The 27,988-nt window shown below is 45.1% G+C and overlaps 1 protein-coding gene across 1 annotated transcript in view; it reads left to right on the forward strand.

Moving 5' to 3' along the window:
* The window catches only part of megf6b (multiple EGF-like-domains 6b), a 93,647-nt gene that overhangs the window by 27,067 nt on the left and 38,592 nt on the right, over positions 1 to 27,988 (forward strand). The window lies entirely within an intron of this gene.

Here is a 27,988-nt window from a genome sequence, read left to right on the forward strand (position 1 = left end):
CGACAGTCTCAGTGAAGTGAAGATGTAATAAACCACCATGCAGCAGCATGCAGTCAGTGTTAATACTAGAAGCTACATCTGACTAGCAGAGTCTGGCATTCATCATCTTCTGTTCTTGTCTACAACTGAGCTACTCTCTCTTATCAGGTGAGAGTAGAGGCTTAGTGAGTTGTGTCATTCTTCATGCTGAAGTCACTAGACTGTGAGTAGTTGCCATGAAGGCTTAGGTTCTCATTCACACAGAACTAGATGGTTATACTCAGAGCCGTATAAAGGTAACCTTTATATGGCTCTGGTTGTACTCATATGAAATGGAAACTATGACCTTCTGCACATCTGGACTGACCCTCTGTTCATATGTACTTGTTCTTTTTGTTCTTTTTTCACACATAAAGTGTCTTTATGGCTTGTGCTCTGTGGCCACCTGGCTTCCACTCTTCACACATGCTGGCCTTTTGCACAGTCCGTGTCCTGGTATGTTCTTCGGTGTAGGCAGCTGACAACACTCACAAATGAAGTGGGCTCAGCGCCAGAACTCTAGCTGCTTGTGGGATGTGGTCAAATTCATCCCTAACTGGGGATGTCTGAGTATGCCAACCTGACAACATCAGTGCTGAAAACATCATTCACATTACTCAAGACATTCACTGTGTGACTTCCTTTACTTCATTCTTCTGCTGCTACAGTATCTTGTTTGATAGTTGTAAAGTTGATCGTTGCACATCTGATAAAAAACATCAGGAATCCTTTCTCTGTCTATTTTGGTTCCTCTGATTGAAGCACTGGTTTATCTAGTGATGGCTTGTATTAAGAGTTAGTTTGCTGGCAGTGACAATCTGCTGACCAGCTCCTACTTGTCCCACTCTCTCCCTGACCAGTGCATCAGTGTGTAAATCCATATTCCATTCCAGTCCTTATAGAGCAGAGACGCTGCTGCTGATCAATCATCAATCATCACATAGCTAATCCACAGTCTTGACCACATCTGTCATCACACCATATCTACAGGTACACCCTTGACCGAGTCAGTCGTCACATAGCCAATCTGCAATCTTGACCAGGTCAGTCGTCTCAGACAAACTGAAGCCTTCTTCAGAGTAGGGAGCCCTCCCAGGTAGTCCTGTCGGCTGTTCACCCGGCTGGCCAGACAGCTCTCTCCAGGCTGTGGACTGGAGAGAGCTGTATCTGGGGTATATGAGTTTGTAATGGGGTGTTTTGTGTAATGCATAAAAACCAAACAATGCAGGTCTTTAATGAGACTTTTAAAAACAAATACCCAGTCTCCCACACACAGCGTGGAAGTTGGAGCTGGAAGTGGGAGAGAGGAATACACACCGCAGAGAGAGAGAGAAAGAGAGAGAGAGAGAGAGAGAGAGCAGAGAGAGAGAGAGGCAGACTGAAAGACTGAAGAGAGGAAGAGAAAAACACACACAGCCTGACCACACACACCAACAATAACACCTGAAGCCCTCAGTACATCAGCAGGACACGGACACACACACACACACACACACACACACACACACACACACACACACATACAATGTGATCACCTTGGTATTGTACCACATACCTGGGATAGACAGATAGACCCAGATAAACAAAGAGGGAGGGAGATTGAAAAGAAAGAGAAAGGCAAAGAAAGATAGAGGGGCAGAGAGAAAAATAAATCTGCCTTTGTGAGGGTGTCCCAGCCCAACTGGACACACAGACACACACACACACACGCGCACACGCACACGCACATTCTGTCCTGTCAGCACTTAGAGACTGCAGACACACACCAGGAGTCAGGAACACACTCCTGCCTCCCCCCCGCTGTCGTGTTAGTTGTGTTTCCTGTCTGTAGATTCAACGTGTTTACAGAGTGTGTGCGTATGTGTGTGCGTTAAGTGTGTGATGCCCGAGTGAAAGCCCCCTTTCACTGCGGCGATAATTGCAACATTATCATTTTTTTTCTCTTCCTCTTGAGGAAATGATTTCTGGGCAGTGAGCTCATGTCTTGGCCCAGCGTAGCGTAGCGTGGACCAACAGGGCCATGCCAAGCCCAGCAGCCCGCTGCAGGGCTCCAAACGCTGTCCCTGGTGGCCTGTGGCGGCTATAATATACCGAATAGATGCCTGATTGGCAGACTGTCACTTAACCACAGACTAGGGAAACGTACACACATACATATTGACACACTGTGCTCGTCTTTGATGATGTCTGGTCTTGAAGCATCGAGAGTGTGGGGCTACATCATCTCCTTCCTGATTCACATTCAAGACTGGTTTCCTGCAAAAAGGGATCTGTTCTATATTAGTATCGCAGACTTTTTACAGGCCCCAGTAAAGTTGAGTGGCATGTATTTATGTCCAACTGTTCACTGGAGAGTGAGCCGAAAAAATGCCAAATCGTGATGTCCTTGAGACTCGAGCCTCTGGTCGATCATAAAGAGCGATGTGTAGTTATTTTTCTAGGAGAAACAAAACCTGCATTGGGGACAGGAGGAACTCGAGCATCTAGTTGTCCTTTTTTCACGTAAAAAAAAAAACCCTGTAGTCTCTGCAGCAAGTGTGAAATAGGAACTTCCATGGAAGAATATAAAACTGAACAAAAGGAGGCAGTGTGTGAAAAAGTGAACAGTTGTGTTTCTGAGAGCAGAACAGTAATAACTATTGCGGTAAAACATAGAATAGTGAGAGGACGGAACTGTGGTTGCATGGGACTCTGGGACTCTTATTGTGTGAGAGTGTCAGATGGTAAGTTCTGTGGAGTGAAAAGAGAGGGATAAACTACACTAAACAGGTATCGTTGGAGACTGGTGTGTGTATGGGAGGGTGAAAAAGTATATAAGTATAGTATAAGTAAGTATACTCTTTTGATCCCATGAGGGAAATTTGGTCTCTGCATTTATCCCAATCCGTGAATTAGTGAAACACACTCAGCACACAGTGAACACACAGTGAGGTGAAGCACACACTAATCCCGGCGCAGTGAGCTGCCTGCAACAACAGCGGCGCTCGGGGAGCAGTGAGGGGTTAGGTGTCTTGCTCAAGGGCACTTCAGCCGTGGCCCACTGGTCGGGGCTCAAACCGGCAACCCTTCGGTTACAAGTCCGAAACGCTAACCAGTAGGCCACGGTTGCCCCAAATATATAAGTAACTGTGGAGGAGAACCCCAAGCTAATAAGAGAGAGAGAGAGAGAGAGACGTGTGAGAGGGCCCTGTGGTTTTGAGAAGTTTGTGAGATGTTTGTGAGAGGAGGTTTACTACTGTGGAGGAAAACCAAAAAAGTTTTTTTTGCCACACAAAAGGGGAGGGGAGAAATTGACTTTTCAAGCATGAGCCTGTCTCCCTCAGCCCTGACCATCATAACACTTTGTCTCCTGTACACCTGCCTGTTTTACAGGTTATATTAGCTCTCCTACAATCTGAACTGTGGTCATAACATATACATATTTTAACTTATTCCCTGTTTTATATTGTTCTTAAAGTATATATGTTTTTTTTAAGAAATTCTAATGTTTACATTCTTGTCTTTCCATAGTCGTAGTTAATAATAAAAAGCAAATTTATTGCACTGTTCAATCCTTGCACTGTTCACTTTTGCACTACCACCATCTGTCTAAAAGAGAGCCATTTTTGAAAGTGAACTGAAAGTGAATCTGTGAAACTGTGGAAGTGAACTGACGAGGGTGGTTCTTTGGGACTCAGACTGAGGGCCAGATGTACTAACGCTTTTGCGCCCACTTCAGGCGTATTTGTTTCGCAATGTGCGTGTAAAATCATTGCGAGGTATGTACAAACAGGCCGCAATGATGTAAAAGCGCAAACTGCCTGTCACGGTAGCTGAAAGTGGCAGATTGCGTTTGTGTATGGGAGGGTGAAAAAGTATATAAGTATAGTATAAGTAAGTATACTGTCATGCATATGCATTCATGGGAGGATCCTGGGGAAAGTGGGAGTTTAGCGTAAAAAGATGCGAGGGGAAGAGTAAAGAGCGCCTAATTACAGTATGTATTCCGCGGTATGTACAAAGACTGCTCCTGAAAGTGCACGTCTATTCTGCGCCTAAATACTTTCGCCTTGTAAAAGCAGGTGTTAATCCAAATTGCAGTTCAATGCGTCAATAAGAGAACCAAAGACAACAGAATCGCTATTTAGAGCACCAGTTTTTGTGGTGAAAGTATTTGTACTACCAAAAGCAACCTTAACTTTCGTTGGCTTTTCGAATGTCTTACTTTCACTTTCACGTCATTCACTTAAACTTTCTTACTTGCTAGATTTGACCAATCTTCCATAGTCTAAGTGCACAAGTAGTTTGAGTAGAACTACTGATCTTCATTATCTCCCTGCTTGTTTACATCTTATCATGTATGGTATTATTTCATGATCGCTAAATGTTTGATTCTTTTTAATGTTGTCATCAGTTAACTTCATTCAACTGCGCTTTGTAAGTAGGCTGCCATTCAGTTGTGGATGTTAAGTAAAATTGCATTTATGGGCGGAGAAAGGCAGAGAAAGGCGCAGTTTACACTAAGGATTGAACGATTGATAAATACGACAGAAACTTGGGTCTGACAGCGTTCGCAATCTGCGGTGTGTCTATGACGCTGATAACGCTACGTTCGCAAATGTACGTACAACTGGCCCTGAGAGTTTTAACCAGTAGCAAGTCTAGAGGAAAACTCAACCTCATGAGAAAGCCACTAGTGGGAGTGGATTATGGGAGTTGGAGTCCCCCAGATCTGAGCTTGAGTATCCCAGTGTGAGACACCCTTGCTCTCTTGCTCCCTCCCTCGCCTGCTGCCCGCTCAGTCAGATGTGCAGAGAGCACCCACAGACACGCTCGGTCAATGGCGCGGAATCTCCGCGAGCCGAGCGAGCCGAGCCGAGCCAGACAATTGGTGGAGAGTGGGGAATGCCCTGTTGCATTGTGTACGAGGGCTCTTTGTCTCATGAAGTTCTCATGAAGTTCTCTCTGCCTATCTGTCTCTCTCATCCAGACATTTTGGGATATTGTCACCCCAGCCCAATCCAGTCCTTTCCACCACATTGTTCCGGATCAAAAGATAGTTTTATAGAATTTGCAGTAGAGTGAAGAGTGTTTGAAAGAGAGAAATTTTACAGTCTGAGCACTTGAGCAAGTTCCTCGAGTTAATTTCATTAAAGACTTAGTCTGTTATTCTTGTCTTAAACACTTAAAATTCAACCTCATGATTCATTGGGTATTCATTCTGTGTATGCACTCAAAAATCCCTTCGTCTGGGTATGCCATTCTGGTTCAGTAAATAGGAAACAACAGTTTCCTGTTGTTCCAACCAATTAACACATAATGCTTTGGACCGGTGAAAGAGAAGGATGTAGTTTGATTGTCTGTTGAGCTCTAATATCAACAACTTTTTAGATTTTTACTTGATTTTTTGACCTCCCAGTGAGTAAATCCTGATAAACTAGAACAGCTTCTGAGAGTAGCGGTCTGCCAAATGGTGGTTCCTTCCCATCTGACTCCGACCAGGAAGCAGGAGCCAGTAGTAGGAAGGAGTCAAAGGGTCACTGTGGCTCGGCCTCAGCAGTGAGCAATGGTCTCACTCAGCTGCCGGTGGGGTGGTGTGGAGAGGGTCATGTGGTTGTGCTGATCTCTGAAGATGTGAATGTGTCCGTTTTACTGCAGGTCAGCAGGGTCATCATACACAGTTGCTTTTAACAGAAGCAACTGTGTGTGTGTGTGTGTGTGTGTGTGTGTGTGTGTGTGTGTGTGTGTGTGTGTGTGTGTGTGTGTGTGTGAGAGAGAGAGAGAGAGAGAGAGAGAGAGAGAGAGAGAGAGAGAGAGAGCTCTGTCATGGGTGTAAATATGACCATGTGAGTAAGTAGAGGACTGGTGGCAGCATCATCAGCAGTAGCAGTAGCGGTCAGTGCAGCACCACTGCCAGTAGCAGCAGCTGCAGCAGTAACGGTCACTGCAGCACCAGCAGCGGTAGCAGTATCGGTAGCAGAGTCCCATGTGCTGCTGGAAAAAGTGTCTAATGGGAGAAGGATTCCATCTGCCTTGTGCGCTCAGGGGGCTTTTATAATGCTCCTGCTGATGTCATCGCCACAGCCCCTTTTCCTATCATGCTCCTCTCACTCGTGCTACCCACACACACACACACACACACACACACACACACACACACATACACACACACACACACACACACACAACCCCCCCCCCCCACACACACAGCACACACACACGCACACACACACACACACACACACACACACACACACACACACACAAACATAGACACACACACACCGACCACGCACACAGAGACACACAGACACACACACTCAGACATAGCACCCCTTTGATCTGACTCACACTAATGGACCATGAGCTCATAGTGAGACAATGAGAGAGAGAGAGAGAGAGAGAGAGAGAGTATTTGTGTTGGAGAGGGACACTTTCAGGTGTCTGTGTATGTGTCTAAGTGTGTGTATGAGAGGGAGACCTGCCTTCCAGACACATTTAAATACTAATAAAGAAGTTTACCACACACACACACACACGCACACAGTTTAACTCTTATAAATGCTTATGAGTTATAGAGACTTCTATATGCATTGGTAAATGCATATGGATTGTATCTATGTCCTGTATGCCAACAGTCACTCAGGTATGGCTGTGGCAGACTGCACTCTGTAGGTTACGGTATGCATATTAGTGTTAGTTGGTGTGTGTGTGTGTGTGTGTGTGTGTGTGTGTGTGTGTGTGTGTGTGTGTGTGTGTGTGTGTGTGTGTGTGTGTTTGGTAGCAGGTTCTAAATCTGAACTGAATTGACAGCTTTAATGAGAGGGGAACACTAATGATGAGGGCAGATGTGTAATGATGACAGCAGACTCAGATTTCCACCGCGGTTGAGTACATATAGGTATATGCCAGTGTGTGTGTGTGTCGTGTGTGCATGTGTATGCTCTTCATTTAGAAAATCCTTTACTTTCTTAAGTGTTATGTTTTTGAGTGTGTTTTTTTTTACTTGTGTGTATTTTTGTTAAGTTAAACAAGCCTCATCATTCCCATTCTTACTCAGTTACTTTGTTCGCATCACTGTTTCCTGCTAACAAGTCCGAGTCAGCCTGTCCGAGTATTCTGCATTACCCTAATGGCTCTTCCCTGAAATAAACCTGCTGAGTCATGAGTCATGACTACACCTGTGCTTCCAGAAGCGGCTGGTGCTGTCAGGGTCATGCTCAGGCCCAAATGCTGTTTATGCAGCAGGGTAGCTGGTGCTCTCTCTCTTTGTAGCTGTTTGTCATGCTGCGTGTCGTGTTGTGGCCTGCCTCAGTGCTCTCTCATTCTGATCTGTCATGCCGGTTTACATCAGAGATTCATGGCTGTCCATGTCATGCAGTAGTACTGATTGGTTTTCTGGTCTGAGAACAGGGACTACAGATGGATTGAAACATTCTCTCTTTTTCAACAGAAAAAGGTATATTGTGACCCCCACACACACCCACCAAAGACACACACACACACACACACACATTGATTGATTGCTTCAGTCACTTGCCTTTCATGCATTTTGATTATGTGGCACCCAACAGGCCCAAACAGCATAACTTGTGGGAAAACCTGTGTGTGTGTGTGTGTGTGTGTAGCTGATAGCAGGGGCATGGAATGTAAGCAAGTAAAATTATAGAGAGCCGGTGTCCTGTAATGAAGAACCTTTATTACAGGGAACATGCCCCCCCCTCTCTATTCTCTCTCTCTCCTCTCCCTCTATCTCTCTCTCTCTCTTTCTTCTTTTTCTCTGTCTATGTCTGTCTCCCCCTTTCCCTGCTCCCCTGCCAACATCCTCTTCCTTTTTCTCTCACTCCTTTGTTTTTTCTCCAAAATCCATCACGGTCTTCCTCTTTATGTTTAGTTAGTCTCTTTATCTGTCTTTGGAGTAGATACAGACTGGTCTCAGGTGTGTGTCTTCATGTGCATCTGTGTGTGTGTGTGTGTGTGTGTGTGTGTGTAAGGATGTGTAACTGAGAAGTTGTTTGTTATACTTGGAGGTAACTAATGGATCTACCTTGTATTTCCTGTTATAAAACTGGTGATATTGAATCATGATAAATCAGCCAGCAGACTTACAGTCAGGGAAAGAGAGGACAGAAGCATAGATGAATAAACAGGGGGAATGTGGAAAAGGTCGCTGAAGTTGACATCATATGTGCTTAACTAGAATTTGGAAGAGCTCATAATCAACAACAACCATAATTCTACATTACTCACATGCACACACACGCACACACACACATGCCCACACACACACACATGTGCTCACACGCACACACACACACACACACACACACACACACACACACACACATAAACACACACACTGGCGCCTTATTGCAGGGGCTTACCTGGGCTTCAGCCCAGGGGCCTCGACCAATGAGGGACATCCTAATAATAATAATAATCAATGATGATAACAAACGGCCGTGTCCGTAAATAAATGTGCACATTGCACCGTACAATGACATCGGTACAGGTGGAGCGAGACCCCCTTCTCTTCCCTTCCAAAGTAGGGATGTTAACCGATAACCGTTTGACCGATGGTTGACCGTATCAACGTTAACCGATCAAAGTTGTCAGTAGTCGATTAAAAAAAAAAAGTGATCTCTAAATTAGGCTATTATAGACAGTGGACTAAACGCTACTACAGTTAGCCATCTCATTCCAAGATCTTTTTGTATGAAGTGAATAAATTAGCCCTCACACTCAATTTTCACTCACCTGTTTGTACTTAATAAACCAATAAAAACTTTTGGCTCGAGGACACATCATTTAGGTTCGCGCGCTCACAAGGTTTGCGAAAAGTAAAGGCTACAGGCTAAAACACTCGAGGTTAGAGCCAGGGCAGTCGACAGGATGAAGCGTGCAAAGAAGTGTGTGGGAGCATTTCACCAAAAAGAATGACACAGATGTAAGTTGCAACCATTAATTCTGTATAACAGGACACCTCGCAGGCCGTTATCCTGCTTATCACCCGGTTGCCACTATAGGCAATAGCCATGCCTTTAACACACAAAGGAAACAAGCGGTTCCGTTTAAAAAGAAGCCAACTTGTAGGCTACAACGTTCTTTGGCCCTATAACAGCGATCGCTAGCCTGGCTAGCGCCACCACTTCTCAATGAGACGTGGTCTGGGAACCAAACGTTCATTTTCTCGTATTTGAAAAAAAATGCCCAGATCCGTTTATTGGGTGCCACGGATGTCTATCAAATGCGTCTGTGCATAGCTCATCATCGTCTTGCTTTCCCCCCTGTTCTGTGATTGGTTCCCTATCTGAGGCAAAAATTAGGGCGGTAGTTTCCAGGCTGCCTTAGCAGCGTGAATCAAATCGCGCGCAAGGCAGCATGGGAACACCCAGGCTAAGCGATCGCATGGACAGTTAACTTGTTTACAGTTAATTCCATTGTTGCGAAGCCTGCTTTCAGGCGTCTTTTACACATTCATTAAAGATTTTCACAGTCTATTTTGTAGGCCACAGTATTCTCTATTTAACTTGTTTTTTGTTCATTTATTTTCCAAGAATAACTAATGGCCAAACCGTTGTGTTATGTTTTAATAATTAGGCGGCCTAACCCTTCTAGATAGATAGATAGATACTTTATTGATCCCCAGGGGAAATTCAAGTATACTTATACTTATACTATACTTATGCTGTCGCTGGAGCGTTGTAATATGTCCGTATCCATAGGATAGAATAAAAACACTCCTCAAAGTGTGTAATCCAAAAAGTTGCAAACTAAAAAGTAAACAAAAAGTAGAACAAAGACGTAGAAACAAACACTAAGACACGGAGCTGCTGAGTAGGCTGCCACACCTGACGGCGCCGGAACCGGAAAGTTCCTTCTGTGAGCTGTTGGCTGCAGTATTCTCGTTCATAGATTAAACGAGAATAAAAAAATAATATTAATTATACAAAAGTGTGGTTCTGTCCGTTATTAGAAAGTACACAGTGATTTAGACCTGCCTTGGCCGGTGCGTCTTTTGCGCATTCTGAAGGTGCCTGTTTTATCCATTGGTTTTATCGTGTTGCAGTCTTAGGCAACATTCCTCATAAGATGTACAGTAGCCTAGAAATCTAGATGCACCCTAGCGGCAGGGCTAGTCTAGCAACTCTCCGTTGGCTTGTGAGCTAGAAAAATTTAACTTCACAAATCGTGTTTAACATAATTAACATAATTAACGGGCTTAATGATTGATGGCAGAGTTGCTTGAATTTTCTGCTACTTGAAAACAAAGAAGATGGATGTTGCTGTTGGTGAACAGCGTGACACGAGTTAAGCTTTTTTTAAGTTGGCAAAAGTTTGAACTAGCCAACTAGCACCGCTGGTAGAGGAAACATGGGACTCATAAGCTGTCCATTTAGTGCAGAGGGAATTTGAAAGACAACCGATTATCCCGCCCCTCGGACTGAGCACTGCCAACGGTGAGTGCCCAGACCCTACATTTTAATGTGGGTCTGGCTCGTCAGGCTACATAAAATGGGCTTAGATTTGGAAATACATTACATCTACATTTCAGGAAGAATCATCAATGGTAACAGATAAGGTGATGATGATGATCATCTTTCTTTATTGTTAGCACTACCTCAAACTAAAGCGGCGTATCTTTTGAGCTGTCATTTTCTTAAATGAGCCGCGGCAATGTTTCAAATGAGCTTCTAACGCTAGACAAACGCCTTTATTTTCAATGCGATCACCTTGTATCCAAACCGTTTCGAAACTAAGGAGCCATTTGTCCTCCGATTACATACAAGCTCCTCAGCGCAGCGTTTGCGGGACTCATATGTTTTGCGCTGTAGGGGATTTTAAAAAAAAGTGACGTGAGTGGAAGGGTGGCGCCGGGGCAGTGTGTGTGTGTGAGCGGGAGGCAGAGCGGCAGAGAAACTAATCGGTTAACCGGTTTCAACCGGCTAACGAGGCTCGGTGGTCGGTCAAGAAAATGTTTAGTTTTCGCCATCCCTATTCCAAAGTGTAACAAAATGTAACAAAATCCTAATAAATCCCAACGGGTGTAGAGGAGCTGGCCTGGAGATTCCAGACCCTGGTAATCTGGAAAGATTAAGGGTCTGGTCATGACTAATGTAATGGCCCAACTCAAGGGGCGGCACCAAGCATGCATTTGAAAATCTCACTGCACACAATTGGATAACACTACGACCAATGTTTACTGACTGATTCCGGACTTCGACGCAATTGGATAACACTACGACCAATGTTTGCTGACTGATTTGTTGCAGCGCTGTTGTCATCTGTTTAGGTAACCTCTGGCCCGTCTATATCAGATACACCAATGTGATTGGTCCCTCGCGAAACTGACTAACAAACTGAAAAATTCTGGAGAGGTTAGAAGCAACGATATAACAAAAAAAAAGAATCAACGATATAATGAATGGCGTGGATTCCTGTAACTGTCCATGAAAACAGAAGACATAGCAGGTAAATATCGTAGCAAATATCCTGGCAATGAAACAGCTTTAAAAACATGTATTTCAGAATTTCAAAAAAAACTTCCCATGTGAACCCACCTTTTAACTTACAGCCAGTGTGGTAAAAGTTAAACGCTTTGTGTTCGTGTGGTATTTAATAAGCGATGTCATGGGTAGGCTGATGTGCCCCCACACACACACAAGCCTGGCCTTTTACCCCTAGGCCTGTCCTTGATCTCATCTATAACCCAAAATGTAAAAACACTCTGACCCACATTAATAAACATCCCGCTCCCTCCAGAGGGAAGTCTGCCACAGCCATACCTGAGTGACAGTTGACATACAGAGAAAAAAAACACTTAAACTGCCTGCCAAATACGTGTAGCTGCTTCGCACCTTGCACGATGGAGGAATGTAAAACATGGAAAGAGGTTCCATAAACGGCTGTCCTTGTGTTGTTTTCCTCTCTGCCAAGAGAACCATTTTTTTTGGAGCTTTAAATCTCTAGATGCCATCTAGATCAGTAAGGGAACATGTATGACAAGCCCCAATTATTCCCTCAGAATAAGTCTGTGTCGAGGGAGTAATTAAATCATCATTTTACACCATGTCATTAGGAGGAAAGGGATCGGGGGGGAGCAGGGCAGGGGTAAGAGTGAGCATGCAAAGCACAGCCATAAATTGAGTCTAAATCATCTGCTTTGCATCACAAAAGTCCCCAGGCCCCCGTGCAGGCTGTACACAACTTTCACATGTTAGACTGCATGCGTGTTTGTGTGTGTGGGTGTGCGTGCGGATGGGTGTTTGTTTATGTATTTGCATGTTTGTGTCAAACTATCTTCTTCTTTCCTCCATATTAGTTACTTCTTTGTTAATGAGCCTTCTTAGCAATGTAGTAGGTGCTGCTCTCTGCCTTCTAGCGTTTGCTGTGCTGAGGCAACTCTAGATCTGCAGCTTGACACACAGGAAAGGGGTTTTCAGTCACAAAAAAAACATACAGTATGCTCCTATTTTTTTGACCAAAACTATGTCTGCCCTTCTGTACAAGAACTCTTTGAGTTTGGCTCGAGGCACGCTCCACTGGCTTTCAATGAGGATCATATGAAGAGCTATACAGAGCCATTTGGGGATAACAAGGGCACTTTACTAGGCAAAGACTTTTCCTGAAGGGAAAGTTGAAGAGTCTGTTAGCTCTAAGGGAGGGAGGACTCAGTGTAAAAGTATATTTCACGCTGGCCTTTTTCCAGATGGTTTTCCGGAGTGTCATGAGGACGTTATTGTATGCTAAGCATGCGTGACAAATCGCATGTTCAGGCCCAAAGAATTCTCAGTAGAATTCCCAATAGAATTACCACCTCCATCCTTTGAGCTCTTTTGTGAAAATAATGAAATTAGTCTTCATTTCTTTGCCCTCAGTCATGGTCAGCAGAGAGCGTCCCAAACACACGGTCTGTGGCCCCTTGTTGAATTATTACAGATCATGGGTACATTAGTTCTGCTTACCTACTGTACATGTTCACATAAAGCACCTCATGCAAACATCTGTGTGCTGCGCAGGCCTTAGTGTGAGAAAGCATGCGTAGGCATACAGTTTATATCATGCGTGTATACATTGCACATGTCTGCTTTATGTGGAGCTGTCAGCCTGGACTGAAAGTGTGCTGGCTCTGAAGTCTTCATGCGTGGGGTGAGTGTGGGGACCTCCAGCTGGGTCAGCCTGCTGCTCTCTCCTGGACACGACAAGGGCGCTGGGAATCGGAGAGACGCTCATGTGCGTCCATACCTGACATCTGTAGGCAGATAATTTAAATTTCTATCTCATGCCAACTCCATGAAGTCCTCGTGCTCAGGGTGAGTGGGGACCCAACGCTGGGTCAGCCTGTTGCTCTGTCCTCTTTGACAGGGTGCTGGGAATCAGATTGATACTCATGTGTGACTATACCTGACATCTGTAGACTTTCTGGTGTCTCGTGTCATGTCGGTAATGTCTGTACCAGCAGAAACTGCCAGATCAGGGCGCTCAGTCCTGCCAGCATTTGTCAAGATACCATGATGTCATGCGAATAAGAGAGCCATGAAGAACCATGTATGAAAAATTCCTGGTATATTTGCAATGAGTGTCATTTGAGGAGCTGGAATGCCTGGTTGGAGACACACACTTTAATGCAGACTACAGTGCTTTCTCTCAGTTCATGTAAAGTCCAGTGCATTCTCAGAGTGTTTAGTTAGCGCGGCCTATAGTTATTCCAGATTGTTGTGGAAGTATATATCCCAACACTGACTCGGTGTTATTCGGGCAATGTCACGAGTCAGAAGCCTCCCATTTTTAATATGAAGCCCACAGCTTTTCATATTGAAATCACATATCTGCCTGGTCCCTGGTGCTCCTCTGCATATGTATTGAAGTTCAAATGAGGATTTGAACTGCTGGGCTCATTGAAATTCTGCTGGCATTGGGCGAGTGCAGGGATTAATCACTTATTAGGAGTCTTAGTTAGTGTGCAGCCTTCCGTGACCCCCGTACCGCTCCATGGACAATAGGAGGCCAGACTGGAGGCAGCTCCCTCGGCCTCTCCCAGACGCTCTCTTCCTTTACTACTTTGTCTCTTTCACTCCAGTCACTTCTCTTTCATAATATTTCTCTTTTCTTTTTCTTTCTTTCTTTCTTTCTTTCTTTCTTTCTTTCTTTCTTTCTTTCTTTCTTTCTTTCTACCTACTCTCAGGTACCCTTTATCTACTGCATCTGTCTTTTTATCATTTCACTCTGTATCTCTTTCTCTCTCTGTGACCTCCTTTTCTCTCCTTCCTTCATGTTTATTTGAATCTTTTCATAAGTAATCCATGTCTCCTGGTGAAAAAGGGATTCATATCTTCACCAACACCTCCCCCCCCCCTCCACACTTAGCACGTGCGGATGGAGGCACTTGAGATAAGAAGGCGACAGGCCGTTTGTTATTCTTGCACTTCTGTCGACGTGTCGAGTTGACGAATCTGGAAGTCCTTTTTCCTGTTGAGGGCAGAGTTTTTCCTGGAACCCGTCCTTGCGTGTCATAGTGGAGCCCTGAAGGGTCAAAGGTTACTCTAAATGTGTCCTTCCGACTCCACCCCTGCTTCCTACGTCCCTGTGCCCCCGGAGGTCAGAAGTTGTCCCAGACTGTCCCTGTTCGTCCACCCTACACCTGACACGTGACATGGACCGACAAACATAGACATTTACAGAGAGCGGGACTCTGCACTCTCCTCCTCCACTGAGTCCTGGAGGTCACAGAAGTCCTTCTGCCCCCTGGTCGGGTCATTTTTGTGCATTTACAGCATGAAGCTAACCGGTCATGTGACTTCACTCTTTCCTGTGTCACAGTGAAATTCTGGAGGTCACAGTTTCTCCTATTATGCCCTGTGCCCCAAGAGTGAACCTTTACTGGGCGCTGAATCAGAGAGTGGGTGTGAAATGAGTGGACAACAAGATGGTTACTAATTAGGATAGAGGTAGACATTCTGTCACTATCATATGAAATGTGAATTGAGAAACATATATAGTATTTATATTATATACTGTATATAGTTTGTATGAACTACAGTATACTGTGGCTAACCAAAAGCTATACATTATCCACACTGTTCTAAAGCCAAACCCTGAAAGTGACGGCTTCCTTTGAACATTCCTCTTTCTTTTGTCCCTGGGGAGGCCATGCTTTCACACCATCATATTTGTATTTGTTCTCGAGCAGCATGTTATACTGTATCAATACAGTATATAAGCTCAGGCAAAGTTGAAAAACAGTTATAAATAGAGAAGCCAAACCTCAGGAAGGGAGCCGCGACCTGCTGGACTTGATGAGAGCTCAGCCCGGCTGTCCTGGCCCCCCTGCCCACACCCCACAGGCCACTCTAATCTCTTCTAATTGTGGGGTGACCCCCTCCACTGCGCGGTGCTCAGGAGCGCGCTCATTAGGCTCCTTACGGCCGTAACGATGAAAGGTCGATCTCAGCCACAACAGGGTTCTGGCCATCAAGCGCAGAAGAAGGCCAAGCCGACAGCCGTTTGCAAAACACAATTAGGGAGTTAAGTCAGCATCTCCTTGCGCTGCTCACTGCTCATGGGTTATGCATTAAACATAAATATACATACCATACAGGAAGCATTCAACATGTGATGCTAGCTTTGGTCCCCCCTGTCTCTATATTCACTAGTGTCTTTTTTTTATTTTTTTCTCTTCCTGTTTTTTTGTACCTTACGGGAGTCTGGGATCTCCAGATTCAGTCGTGGAGATGTTTAAAAGACAAAAGTGCACAAAAGTGTCCCTGTGTTGACAGGATTCAAAAGAAATCAGGGATTTTTTAAAATACATTTTGCAGCCTTTTATGCTGCTGCAACTCTGTAATGTCTCAACACAAACCATATGTGTTTTTGTGCTCAACAGACTGTTACATCTCTATTATGCCCTAAATAAAAAGGAAATGCTCTTCAAACCACAAATAGCTCACAGCTAAAATCAAATGTTTTTATGAGCTTAAACATAAAGCTAGTGAGTGAGTGAACTTTAGTCGTAAGTCGTTTATTTAGAGAAATTCACTGGGAAAGTGCCTGTTATTATCCCCTTAATTACAACATAACACAGAAGTTGTGGTGAAGTTAAAAACAGTCATATGAGACCTCCCTCTGAGCCCACCAGTGCCTTTAATACGTTATCCTAATGTTAGCCTAATGTTTTCTCAAACAGATGGTCTTCGCTCAAACAACAGGCCTTATATTCAGTCAGTCAGGTCTGAGATGAGTCTTTTGTGTCACTGTAGCATTAGCGTGTTAGTCATCCATCACCGATGTCTACAGCGGTCGCGTGCTGTTCTACACTGGGCAAGGAGAAGCGTGCCAGTTTAATAGTTATTTATCGGCGCCTGAGGTGAGCTTTTGCATTCCCTTCTGTATGAGATCAAAGTGTCCTACTGCTTGTCAGCTTTCTTTACCTCTGAACCTGCTCGCACACAAATACACACACACACACACACACACACACACACACACACACACACACACACACACTCTCTAAATAATGGCCTTGATCTCTTGACGCTGTCTCCTCCATCACCTGTGGTGCTAACAGAGTTGTGGACTGTACTGAATCATTGTAAACACACACACGCACACACACACACACACACACACACACACACACACACACACACACACACACACACACACACACACACACACACACACACCTCCATGCTCTAGTTCTCCTCAGCTTTGTGTGTATAACTTGGAAAGATAAGGAAGTGTGAGGAGTGAGGACATCTGCTGGGTCTGAGGAAGACAATTCTCCAGGGGCCCACTTTTATTTGACGACTGCGTCTTGTTGAAAGGAAGGTTCCTTGGGTGGTCTTTTCTTTAGATCCCTTCTTTATAAGAAGTGCTTCATTCTTTATTTAAGCAGAAAATGAAAGGTCTCTGCTGAATTGGCTACCAGTGTGCCCTCTTTGCCAGTGTCCAGACTCAGGGGACGAGGAGTGTACACGTACACAAGCCTTTTTGGCTTAGAGATACACAATGACTCAGGGACTCCATTCAGTGGTTTCAGCAGTTTGACAAACTTGTCTCAACAAGTGCACAGCAACTAAAACAGGATAGGCTGCAGAAATAAAACAGAGTTATTTTCATGTTAATGTCTATTAGAATATTAGAAGTACTAATATTTGTTGCAATACAATTAGCTCTACTCACGTTTTAAATGTTATACCAGACCACACATGTCAGGGCTGGAATGTTGGTGTAAATATGTGGTGCATTCTCTCTGTAGGACACTGTAGAGCTGAGGGGGAAAGGTGTTGGGCTTGGACTGGTAATACACGCAAAGGGGTCAAAGGGTAGCACCCCGGGGCTGTCGGGCAAATTTCTGCTCCAGTTTACACGTGTTAGAGCTGTTAAACACACACGTGTCGCAGAGGGAGAGGGAAAGAGAGAGAGAGAGAGAGAGAGAGAGAGAGAGAGAGAGAGAGAGAGAGAGAGAGAGAGAGAGAGAGAGAGAGTGAGTGACAAAATATCATAAACCACTGTGGAGCTTTCCCTTTTGTCTATTTGTTTACATGATCCTGAAGTTCTGGGAATCGTTAATTTCCTCCCTAGCAACAGAGACTCTAATGGAGGCCCACAGAAATAGGATGGCATCCCTTTGTCTGTGTGTGCGCATGCGTGCGTGCTTGTATGTATGTGCATGTGTTTATTTGTGTATATCTGTGTCTTTGTGTGTGTATGTGCGTGTGTATGTGTACGTACAGTATCTGTGTCGGTCTGTGCGGGTGGGAGTCTGGTGAGTCCTTCCCCTCTTTACATACTCGCTTCATTGTGCTCTCAGTCTGGAGTGTGGAGGGGCCGGGCTAGGCCGCCAGCCTCTGCTGCCTCAGAACAATCTCCTCTCCGGGGCTGTGGAGGCTGGGCCGCTCCCTGGGGTTCCTTGGTCAAGGCCTCCCCAACAGCAGGGAGCCAAGGGGCAGGTGGCAGAGAAGAGAACATGGACACACACACATGTGTGTCTTCCTCTGTGAAGAAGAATCAGGGACGAGATGGAAAGAAAAGACAAGCTGAACAGGGGGTCACTAGAATAGTATAATGCAGTTAGGTGACAAGATGGAGTGAGTAGGCTTTGAGTGTGTAGAGACACATTCTGTCTTCCTCTCACTCAAACACGTGGTGTGACCACGTACTGTACACAGTCACACTCAGGAACACACTTCAATACCTACACACGGGAACATGTGCACAGTGACAAGAATGTGCATACAGTATATACTGTCACATTCACATGTGCCCAGTGACAAACACCACACACACACACATGCACGCAAGCATGCACCCACCCAAACATATTTGTCTGACAGGGCTAGTGGGTCGCGTGGCTTCCTCTGAAAGGGCTTGTTTGGGGCTGTCACACCGAGACTGGGCCCAGACGTGGATTGTGTGTGGGATGCCGTTGGGAGCCTGTGCTTACAGATGTGGCCAAGAGGAATGTGTCCATAGGGGCGACAGTGGCCTCTGCTCCCTCAGTGTAAGCCCCTCTGACAGCCTCAGTTCAATGTACAGCAACAGTAGTGACCTTACACTGCCAAGCTTTTACTGGTCCTCCTAAGGGTTCTGTGTGTGTGTGTGTACATGTTTTCATGTGAGGATGTGTATGTATGTGTATGTGCGTATGCTTGCAGGTATGCATTTTTGTCTGTGTGGTTGCATTTTTAGCCCTGTGTGTGTGTGTGTGTGTGTGTGTGTGTGTGTGTGTGTGTGGTGTGTGGTGGTGTGTGGTGTGTGTGTGTGTGTGTGTGTGTGTGTGTGTATGTGTGTATGCTTGCAGGTATGCATTTTTGTCTGTGTGGTTGTATGTTTTTGGCTGTGTGTGTGTGTGTGTGTGTGTGTGTGTGTATGTAAGTACACAGTATGTGACCACATCTTACCGTAGATTCTCTGTGTTCTAGTTTCTCAGGGAAAACTGCTGATTGGTCATTTTTTTAGCCCAAGAAAGAGTGTCGCCAGATATCTGTGTGTGTGTGTGCCGTGTCCTGTCAACACACGCCTGCAGAGTACGAAAACAAAAGACAGCTGTTTCTAAAAGCAGATATGTGGAGAATTTGGGCCAGGCACGGTCTGCATGCTTTTACAGTGTTTCTGGGTGATTTGTGGGACTGGCGGGTCTCTGATATGCATGGGACATGCCGTAGATGGTACAGCGTTGGAAATATTTCAGCATAAATGATCATTTCAGTGCAGCACCTGCTGTTATTAGCCCCGTCAATACGTTCGTTTTTAGTGTTGTTTTCAAAGAGACAAATTGTTTTCAGGGAGAAAATTGATGAACTTTCACACGTTCATGGAAAAAGTGACTAATTCGGACCACAAGACTTCAAGTTTAGCCATTTAACAAGTTTCTCTCTCCACACCCCTTCAAACATCTCCTCCTAAGGCGTCTTTATTGAAATGGGCTATGCGCAGACTAGTTTACAGAAACCTACATAAAAAGCAGCTGGCCTCACTGCTGTTGGTGTTTTTTTATGCTAACGATGCTTCATGTGTGTGGTGAAGTTTACACTCTGGAGTATCCAAAACACACATGTCTGTGCCACATCTAAGTGACACCGCTTCATTCCTTAATAGCCTCTGCTCCACACATTCTGGTTTTCCTTCCTGCCAACCTACAATTACCAAAGCCTTAAATGGCACCAGGCCCCAGTGACTGACGTTGACATATAAGCGGGAGCCATTATAGTTGCACGCTGTATGGAAGTGCTGCGTCTCACCCCTCTCTGATCTTCACTTTTGATTGGCCGCTTCATGTGGTCTCGTCCACAAAACACTGGTTTCCACTCACTCCCTGGGTTAGATAGGAATGTGGACCACTTCAACGTTTTCTTCAGCTAGCGTAAAGAATGGCATGATAGTGCCACAGCGCCATATCAGATTAGACTGAATAACAAAGTAGAGTTGTTGACACTGGCTCCCAGTGTAACTGCTTTTTGCATGCAACTTGTTGATCTGTAGTGCCCTGAGTGGTCCTGGGAAGACGTGTTGGTAGGGGAGCTGGGTTGGGAAGTTTACAGTAACCGGGAGTCAATTACGCTCTTGCTTGTTTGGTTAATTCTGGAGTCCCCAGAAGGCACTTGAAGAGATGCATCACGGACACACAAACAAAGTGTCCCACTCCCTTGAAACAAATGGATAACCCACTTGAGAGCCACAAACAAACGGACTTTAGCCTCCGCTGTATTAAAAGCCTCTGCTAAATAGCAGTCAACTTCAACTAATATACAGCAAGTCATCTGCAAAAGACCTCCTTTCAGACCCCATTACAAGTCCAAGTGTTTGACAGTGTTTATTTTTGCACTGTGTTCCATGTTATTCACCACATTCTTCATTCCATTCCCTTCATGATGAAAGCAGGCCGATCCTCAGGGCTCAGCTTATTGTGTAAGCACAATATCAGTGAAATTGTCCATAGATGCACACAGTAGCGTTTCTCATGGGAACTGGTTTGAGTTCACGGTCAGTCCTCACACACTCACCCGAATGCACCACGGATGACTGTGTGTGTGTGTGTGTGTGTGTGTGTGTGTGTGTGTGTGTGTGTGTGTGTGTGTGTGTGTGTGTGTGTGTGTGTGTGTGTGTGTGTGTGTGATGCTGACAGGCAGCGGACTCTTCCACCAGGGGGCAGTGTTTATCCTTACTGTTCTATAGCATGTGTGAATCATCTCCCTGACTCAGTCTCCTCTCAGAGTTTCTGTCTCTGTTTCTGGTCAAAAACACTCTCTTAATGTTTTCAGCCGAGCCCTGTGGCATTCCCTGTTCATTTAATCTCTTCTTCTTCTTCTTCTTCTTCTTCTTCTGTCTACATCTTTTTTGGTATATCTATTTCTCTCTTTCTCTCTCTCCTCTCTCTCTTTCAGTTTCTCTTCCAGTCTCTCTCTTAGTCGCCAAAGAATAGAAACATATGACCTCTTCACCCCAGCTGCATTCACAGACAGGTTCAGCGGAAGTCTAGTGTGATTCCCCCGCCTGTCCTCTACCCCCTCACATGTGGCCACAGTCTCCGTGGAGACAGAAGGTGCGGAGAGTTCTAGAATCTTTGTGTCTTTTGCCGCTTCTCGGTTGTCGGGACTTGGCAGTGGGCTCCCTCTGCAAATATTTAGATACGAGTGAGACAGTTGTCTGGCACGGAATCCACGATGAAACCTTAGACCAATAGTATTATAATAATCCAACCAATGGGGACCCAATCAGGGCCCCGGCTGCATTTAGCCGTGTTATTCAAATGTGATCTGTGTATCCTGAACAGTCCAGAAAAAAAGTACTGAAAAGGCTAAAGAAAGCTTATTATGGGAGTCTGGTATTGTCTTGAGTGAGACGTTATGGAGACCTCCTTCCTCTGGTGATTTGGTGTGGAAGTCTTCATAATAAGTCTGATCCTGATCACGCTCGGGAAATAAGCATGTGCGATTTGGCGCGTGGAAGCCGAGTATCATTGCAATAAATGGAGGCCTATTCTGTTGACCTCACCAGTGGACCTGTCTAGCTTCACAAAAGTTTTGACAGATTAAAGAAGCAGGACCTGATAGCTGTAAGCCCACTGTTCTCTGCATGATAAAAAGTGCTACTCGTCCAGATGAGCAATGAGTGCTCTGCAGAAAGGTGAAGGTCTCTCCTTCACAAACCCCCGTGTGATGAATAATGTTAATCTGGCCATTGAGTTGGGCCCCTGACTGGACCGTTCGGCCCCTGGATGGGTTTAGTTTGGCACTGCCGCTGTTAGTACAAGATTCTTTCCGCTGTGCCAAGGAATTAGCACAGCACTGCTCCGAGGGACTCGCGCTGTAGGGCTTTATCACAGGAAGTCACACAGTGCAACTGTGGAATGTAAACACACACACACACACACACACACACACACACACACACACACACACACTTCTCACCCATACTTCTCACCCATGAGTCATTGGGTTCAGAGCAAAATGTCAAAAGAGGGAAACCAAATGTCAAAAGGAGTCGGTCACTACCATGTTGTGATAAACATAATGCATCTCACTCCTCTGTGATAAGAAATATAATCAACTAATCACTTCGTCGAAAAAAAGACCAAGCATGTAGTCCACGTATCTGAAAGAGAGAATCCAGAAAGCCCTGTAATCTGAAGGCAGCTGTGCTACCTCTCCATGGATGAGATGTTTTGAGACATCCGTTTGTATCTGGCTTTGAGTGTTTGCACCATGACTGGGAGTTACAGGGGGGTTGTGTGTGTTGATGTTTGGCCCAGAGAGGTGATGAAGCTTGGGGCTGCGGTTGGTAGGAGGAAGGGGTGTCTGTGTGTGTGTGTGTGTGTGTGTGTGTGTGTGTGTGTGTGTGTAAGGGGGCAGTGGAGTGTCAAGAGGACAAGGGGGTCTGCTGCTCAGACACCTTATGCTGATCAAAACCAGATGAGAACACAAACTTAGGAAGCAAAGCCACTGTCATGGCTAGAGGAACAGAGGACCTGTGTGTGTGCGTGCGTGCGTGTGTCTGAATGGGCATTTGTGTGCGCGTGCATTTGCATTTGTGTGCGTGTGCATTTGCGTGTGTGTGTGTGTATGTGTACTGTCATGGCTGTGTGTGTGTATGTAAGAATGCAACAGAGGAGTAATGCAGTAATGGATGGTGGTCAGAGCAAGGATGGTCGGAGAAGGATGATGAGAGATATTTAGTTTATGTAATTTATTATTATATATACTCTTTTGATCCCGTGAGGGAATTTTTTTTACTAATTAAATTATGTACTGAGACTTCTGTGCAGAATAACATGTAACTTACACATCTGCATTCATACTTAAACTCATAACAATTAGATGTCTGGATTTAGTCTGTTGCTGTTGGCTTAGCCTGGAGTGCTCGTTCAGGAATCTGTAGTTAAAAAACAACTCTCCTATGTCTTACACACTAGAGGCCAACTGAGCTTGCATTTTAGCCTGGAGCAGGGAGCTTTGACCCTGGCAGAGCTGGCTTAGATTGCTTTAGACTTGAATCTCTGTTGTGGAGCCTTTCCCTGCCTGCGGGGATTCAGGTAAGAGAAATCATGTGTGCATCTTCAGTGCATTGCAAGCAATTTAGGTCTTACCGCAGATACCATGGACACAAATCCCTGCTGGAGGGAACAGCTTATGGCTCAAATGACGATGATCTACTAACTGTGGTGGGTTTTGGAGTGATGCTGTCCTTGATGAAGTGACCGAGGGATTTAAAGGTTTTGAGAGATTTAAAAGCCATGATTCTTAGATGTTTTGTAGCCTCAGCACTGTGGGTCCGGATTTAACAACGAGAAATCCTTCAAATCTTAGTGCTGTTGGGATAGGCATCTGTCTAGCAAACAAGATTAAGTGAATACAACTCAACTGAATCAAGTGTTCTTCCTCGTCCATGGGAACTGAAGGTGTTTAGTCCACACACCCCACACACAAACACACTTTCCTCTCCTCCACACCCCCTAGCTGAGAGAAACTAATCTTGAGGGATGACGTCTTTCCTTACTCATGCTGAACACGGGGCAGAGGTGCATCCATCTGTCTGAAATCTCCACCTAACTGACAAGTTGCAGGCAAAAGCAATAAGCTGTGTGCACTTGTCATGTCTCAGCAATAACAGTAGCTTACTTCGAGGCAGAGGCACGAGAGGAATTCAGTGCAGCCGTTACTGGTCTGTGTCTGTGGGGACTTATCTGGGAGGCCATCGCTGCCTGAAGATTCTGCGGGCTTTATTTTGATTTATTTAGGGGCCATAAGCATTTTTATGGTCCAGCACAATTGCGTTTTTATGGCATGCTGTGCTTTAGGCCTTTTGCGACTGAGAGAAAATGATGGACAGGTAGTGTCTTAAAAGGGAAAGATGAAGGTGGGAGTGATTAGTATGGCAAGGAGAAGTTAAGGGGAGAGCTCACTAGTGCCCCCTGGAGTCAGGTGTGGGTGATGCCTGTTTCAGAACATCCAGGCGACCCACTCGTGATTTCAGAGGGAGATAGTGCCATGATCTTACATCACAGAATACCAGTTTAAGATTTCTATAACAAAGTTATAGTGAAGAACACATTCTCCTTTATGTTATAATTTCAGCTTGTACCTTTATTCGAAGCACCTCATAATGTAGTGGAAAATGCATGTTCCTTACAAATAGCTCATGATACGAATGTCTCCCAGAGGCCCTAGTCCAACCATTGCTACTCTCTTGTTCTTCATCTGCTGTGTGTGTGCGTGTGTGTGTGTGTGTGTGTGTGTGTGTGTGTGTGTGTGTGTGTGTGTGTGTGTGTGTGTGTGTGTGTGTGTGTGTGTGTGTGTGTGGATACATGCATGTTGGTGTGTGTTGTGTTTGTGTGAATGCTAATGGGGAAGTCTTATTTCCACACACCTACCCTCTGTGATTTCTCTGTGGACAGATGCATGTTGACCTCTCCTGCCATCACCCACGCATCACCCGCAACCGTTAGTTTCCATGAAGCATGAAGTGACTGATCCTCCCTCACATTAATACATGCACACATAACCAGACAACCTGTCCTCCCACACACACACACACACACACACACACACACACACACACACACACACACACACACACTCACAAAGACTCCTTATCCGCACCATCACAGGTGTGTGACCTGAAGGCTAGCCCTCCGACACCTTCCCCCCACACCAAACCCCCAGTTCCCTCAGGGTCCCCAAGGGCTTCTCTTTCATGTCCTTGACCAAGAGGTCAATTGCTCTGCAACAGAAGGTCATGACCATCCGTAGAAGGAATGTATCAATCACACTCTTATGCCTCCCCTTTATATGCCTTCCAATGCATCTGTTGAGATGGCCTCAGTCAGTGTCCCCACCCACGCCTCAGCCCCTCCACTCCTGATGAAGCACTGACAGACTCCCTCCAGGGGACCAGTGGCCTTCTTCACAAAGACCTCCCAGTCCCAACAAAAGTAGTTCAAATGTGGAACACCCATTGAGACCCGTGTATGTCAGAGGATATATAGACTTTGATCGATGCAAGAACTCAAAGACAAACGTTGACCAGTGTGTGAATATGCACGAGTGTGTGTGTGTTCTAGTCTTAGTGAATGTGTGTTCCAGTGTGTGAGTATGTATGAATGCATGGGTGTTCTAATCTTAGTCAAATGTGTGTTCTAGTGTGTGAATATGCACATGTGCGTGTGTATTCTGGTTCTTAGTGAATGTGTGTTCCAGTGTGTGAGTATGTGCGAGTGAGTGTGTGTTCTAGCCTTAGTCAAATGTGTGCCAGTTCGAGGACGCTTGTTGCTGTTACTGCAGAAATCATATGGTTGCCATGGCAGTGCCAGCCACTTGTACTTATCTTGGCATGTGAATTGTTTGAAGGGCACTGGAATGGCTCTTTTAGAGTGCTCTGTAACTTTCATCCAGCATGTTATTTGGAAAGGCAGATTAAGGGCTTTAAATTGAAAGGTTAACAAAACCTTCTTAACAAAACACATACTGTAGCTGTCTGGCCATGTAACTCGTCTGCCTTACACCAAAGCCTTGCGAAGTCCGCCTTTGCCTTCCAAAGTAAAGATGGGCATAGACAACTCCAGGGGCTCTTATGTTCTTTCAGTCTTGCAGTCCAAATGCACCCGACCTCAAATATTTGACGAATTAAAGTTTATGAGGCAAACGCTGTTAATAAAAATCCCCACAGATGAACGCCACAGTAAGAAACGGCTCGCTTTGGTCCAACGGCGCTAGCTCCAAGCTGGCCTAATTGGTTCTCAATGGTCGGAGCACCTCGAGGTGGAATTCCATTCAATGAGCCGATCGCACCCCTCGCACCCCCTCTATTTGGGCCCGTTCTCACAGTGTTGTCCAGTAATGCGAGCGAGTGAAAGAAGGCGATTTGTTGTGGAGGGAGGGAGGAAGGAAGGCTGTTGTGGAGAGGGTGTCTGGCTCGTTTGTTGCCCAGTGTAAACATGTGCATGTGCTTAGAGCTGGAAAGGAGAGGAGAGCTAAAGCACTGGGCTTTAATTAGCTCCTAGTTAAATAAACACATGTAGTGTGCCAGGCTATCCTGGGAACGGCCTGTGTGTGTGTGTGTGTGTGTGTGTGTGTGTGTGTGTGTGTGTGTGTGTGTGTGTGTGTGTGTGTGTGTGTGTGTGTGTGGATTGATGGATGTGAATATACATTCCTGTGTGTGTGTGTGTGTGTTTGTATGTATGCGTGTGTGCGTGTGTGCGAGAGAGAGAGAGAGCAAGCAAGCCAAGGGATGATGGAGTCTCTCGCTGTGAGTTTCCTTTTCTCAGTTCTCCCTGAGGGAGCTGTAGAGTTCTCCCCCTGTGCTTTTATAGACTTAGAGGAGGCCGCTGAGGAGCTGATTAGCAGAGCCAGGCCAATGCACCTCACTCAAAGACTCTCATACATACACTCACACAATCACACACACACACACACATACACACTGATACTTGAACGCATGAATACACTGATACACAGTTGATTATATGAATACATACACCACACACATACACACACATACACACACATTTGCCATCATGAGGTATTGATGCACATACCTGGTGTCTGTAGCTGTCTGTCCAGTAAGAGTGTTGGCAGACACTCTGCTCTGATACCCCGTAGGTTTCATCTGAAAACCACAGTATACATCACATTAATGATTTCACATATGGAACAATTTCATTCAAAGTATATATCAGTGCTTATATGGACTGCTTATATATGCGTGCGTGTGTGTGTGTCACACATCACTGTGTTTATTCATGTATTTACTATCATAGTTTCAGTTGTGAAATGGCAGTCTGTTGTTTGGTGAATCAAACCACAAATAATGGATAAGCAAGTAAGTGAATTAACAGATTATTGCTGTGGATTTGGCAATAACAGCAGCTTTAGTTGTGGTGACATTGAACCAATCTGGCAGCCAGATGTCAGGTCAGATTTGAGATGTATTGTCATCCTCAGCTTTAGAGAGCTTTCCGAGATCTAAAGTTCCTTTTCAGGCACACCCCCTGTTGAGTCTTCACAGATTACACGTCACCTACACTGCGATTACACTTCTGAAAACTACACACAGCACTTAGACGTATGCGCTCAAACGCACACTTTTACACACTACAGTGAAACACAAAACACATCCAAATAGCCTGGCAGCCCTGAAAATAACACATTCCCAGCACACCACTGACAGATCCACACAGCCACACAGTCTGAGGAGCACTGAAACACAGCTTTGACACCTCTAGAAATGTACAGCTGTCATACATTTGCTGCTCTGGTGCATTAGTCATGGCCTCCTGTTGAAAGCAGTGTGAGTGAGTGGAGGGCCTTGTCCAGGAGATCATTCGCCTTTCATTGGTTGGTTGCATTGCTTACATCCGAGTTGCATCATAACTAGAGGAAAACGCTTAAATGTGCACTTTGAGGTTTTATTTTTTCAAATAAAAAGACATCTCTATTAGGGGAGAGTTTAAAGGGTCGAGCGTGGCAAAGCGGTCGGCGTTCCCTCCACTCGCTGGACGTGTAGCGATGGAAAGATTATGAGTGGAAACAGCCTCTAATTTGTCATGAATTTCCACAAACCGCTAAAAGAAGTTCTGCAAGGCTTGCAGAAAAAAAAAATCATATAGCAGCCCAGAAATGACTTCCACAACAGTTTGGATGAATTGCCATCCAAAAACTTAAAGTGTATAATTTCATTCAGTCATTTTGCAGAAGCTTTTATTGAAAGTGCTATAGAATAGTGGGAGAGAGAGTGTTATATGAGCCATTTCAACTATAAAAGCTGCAATTAAAGTATGACCATGGAGCTGCAAACACCATTTAGCCTGAAACCTACAGAAGCAACTCGTTGATCCTTACAGTACCACATCTATTTGTTCTATTTATTTTCCAAATAAAGTACACAGAATTGAATAAACATGTATACCTCTTTGAGGATGTGTTTGATTGTGTATGCCTGACCTGCAGCTTTAACCTGTTGTTTGCTGATCTGATCGGCTATCCATTGCTTTCCC

The sequence above is a fragment of the Alosa alosa genome, chromosome 10, assembly GCF_017589495.1.
Source record: "Alosa alosa isolate M-15738 ecotype Scorff River chromosome 10, AALO_Geno_1.1, whole genome shotgun sequence".
NCBI classification, from domain to species: Eukaryota; Metazoa; Chordata; class Actinopteri; order Clupeiformes; family Clupeidae; genus Alosa; species Alosa alosa.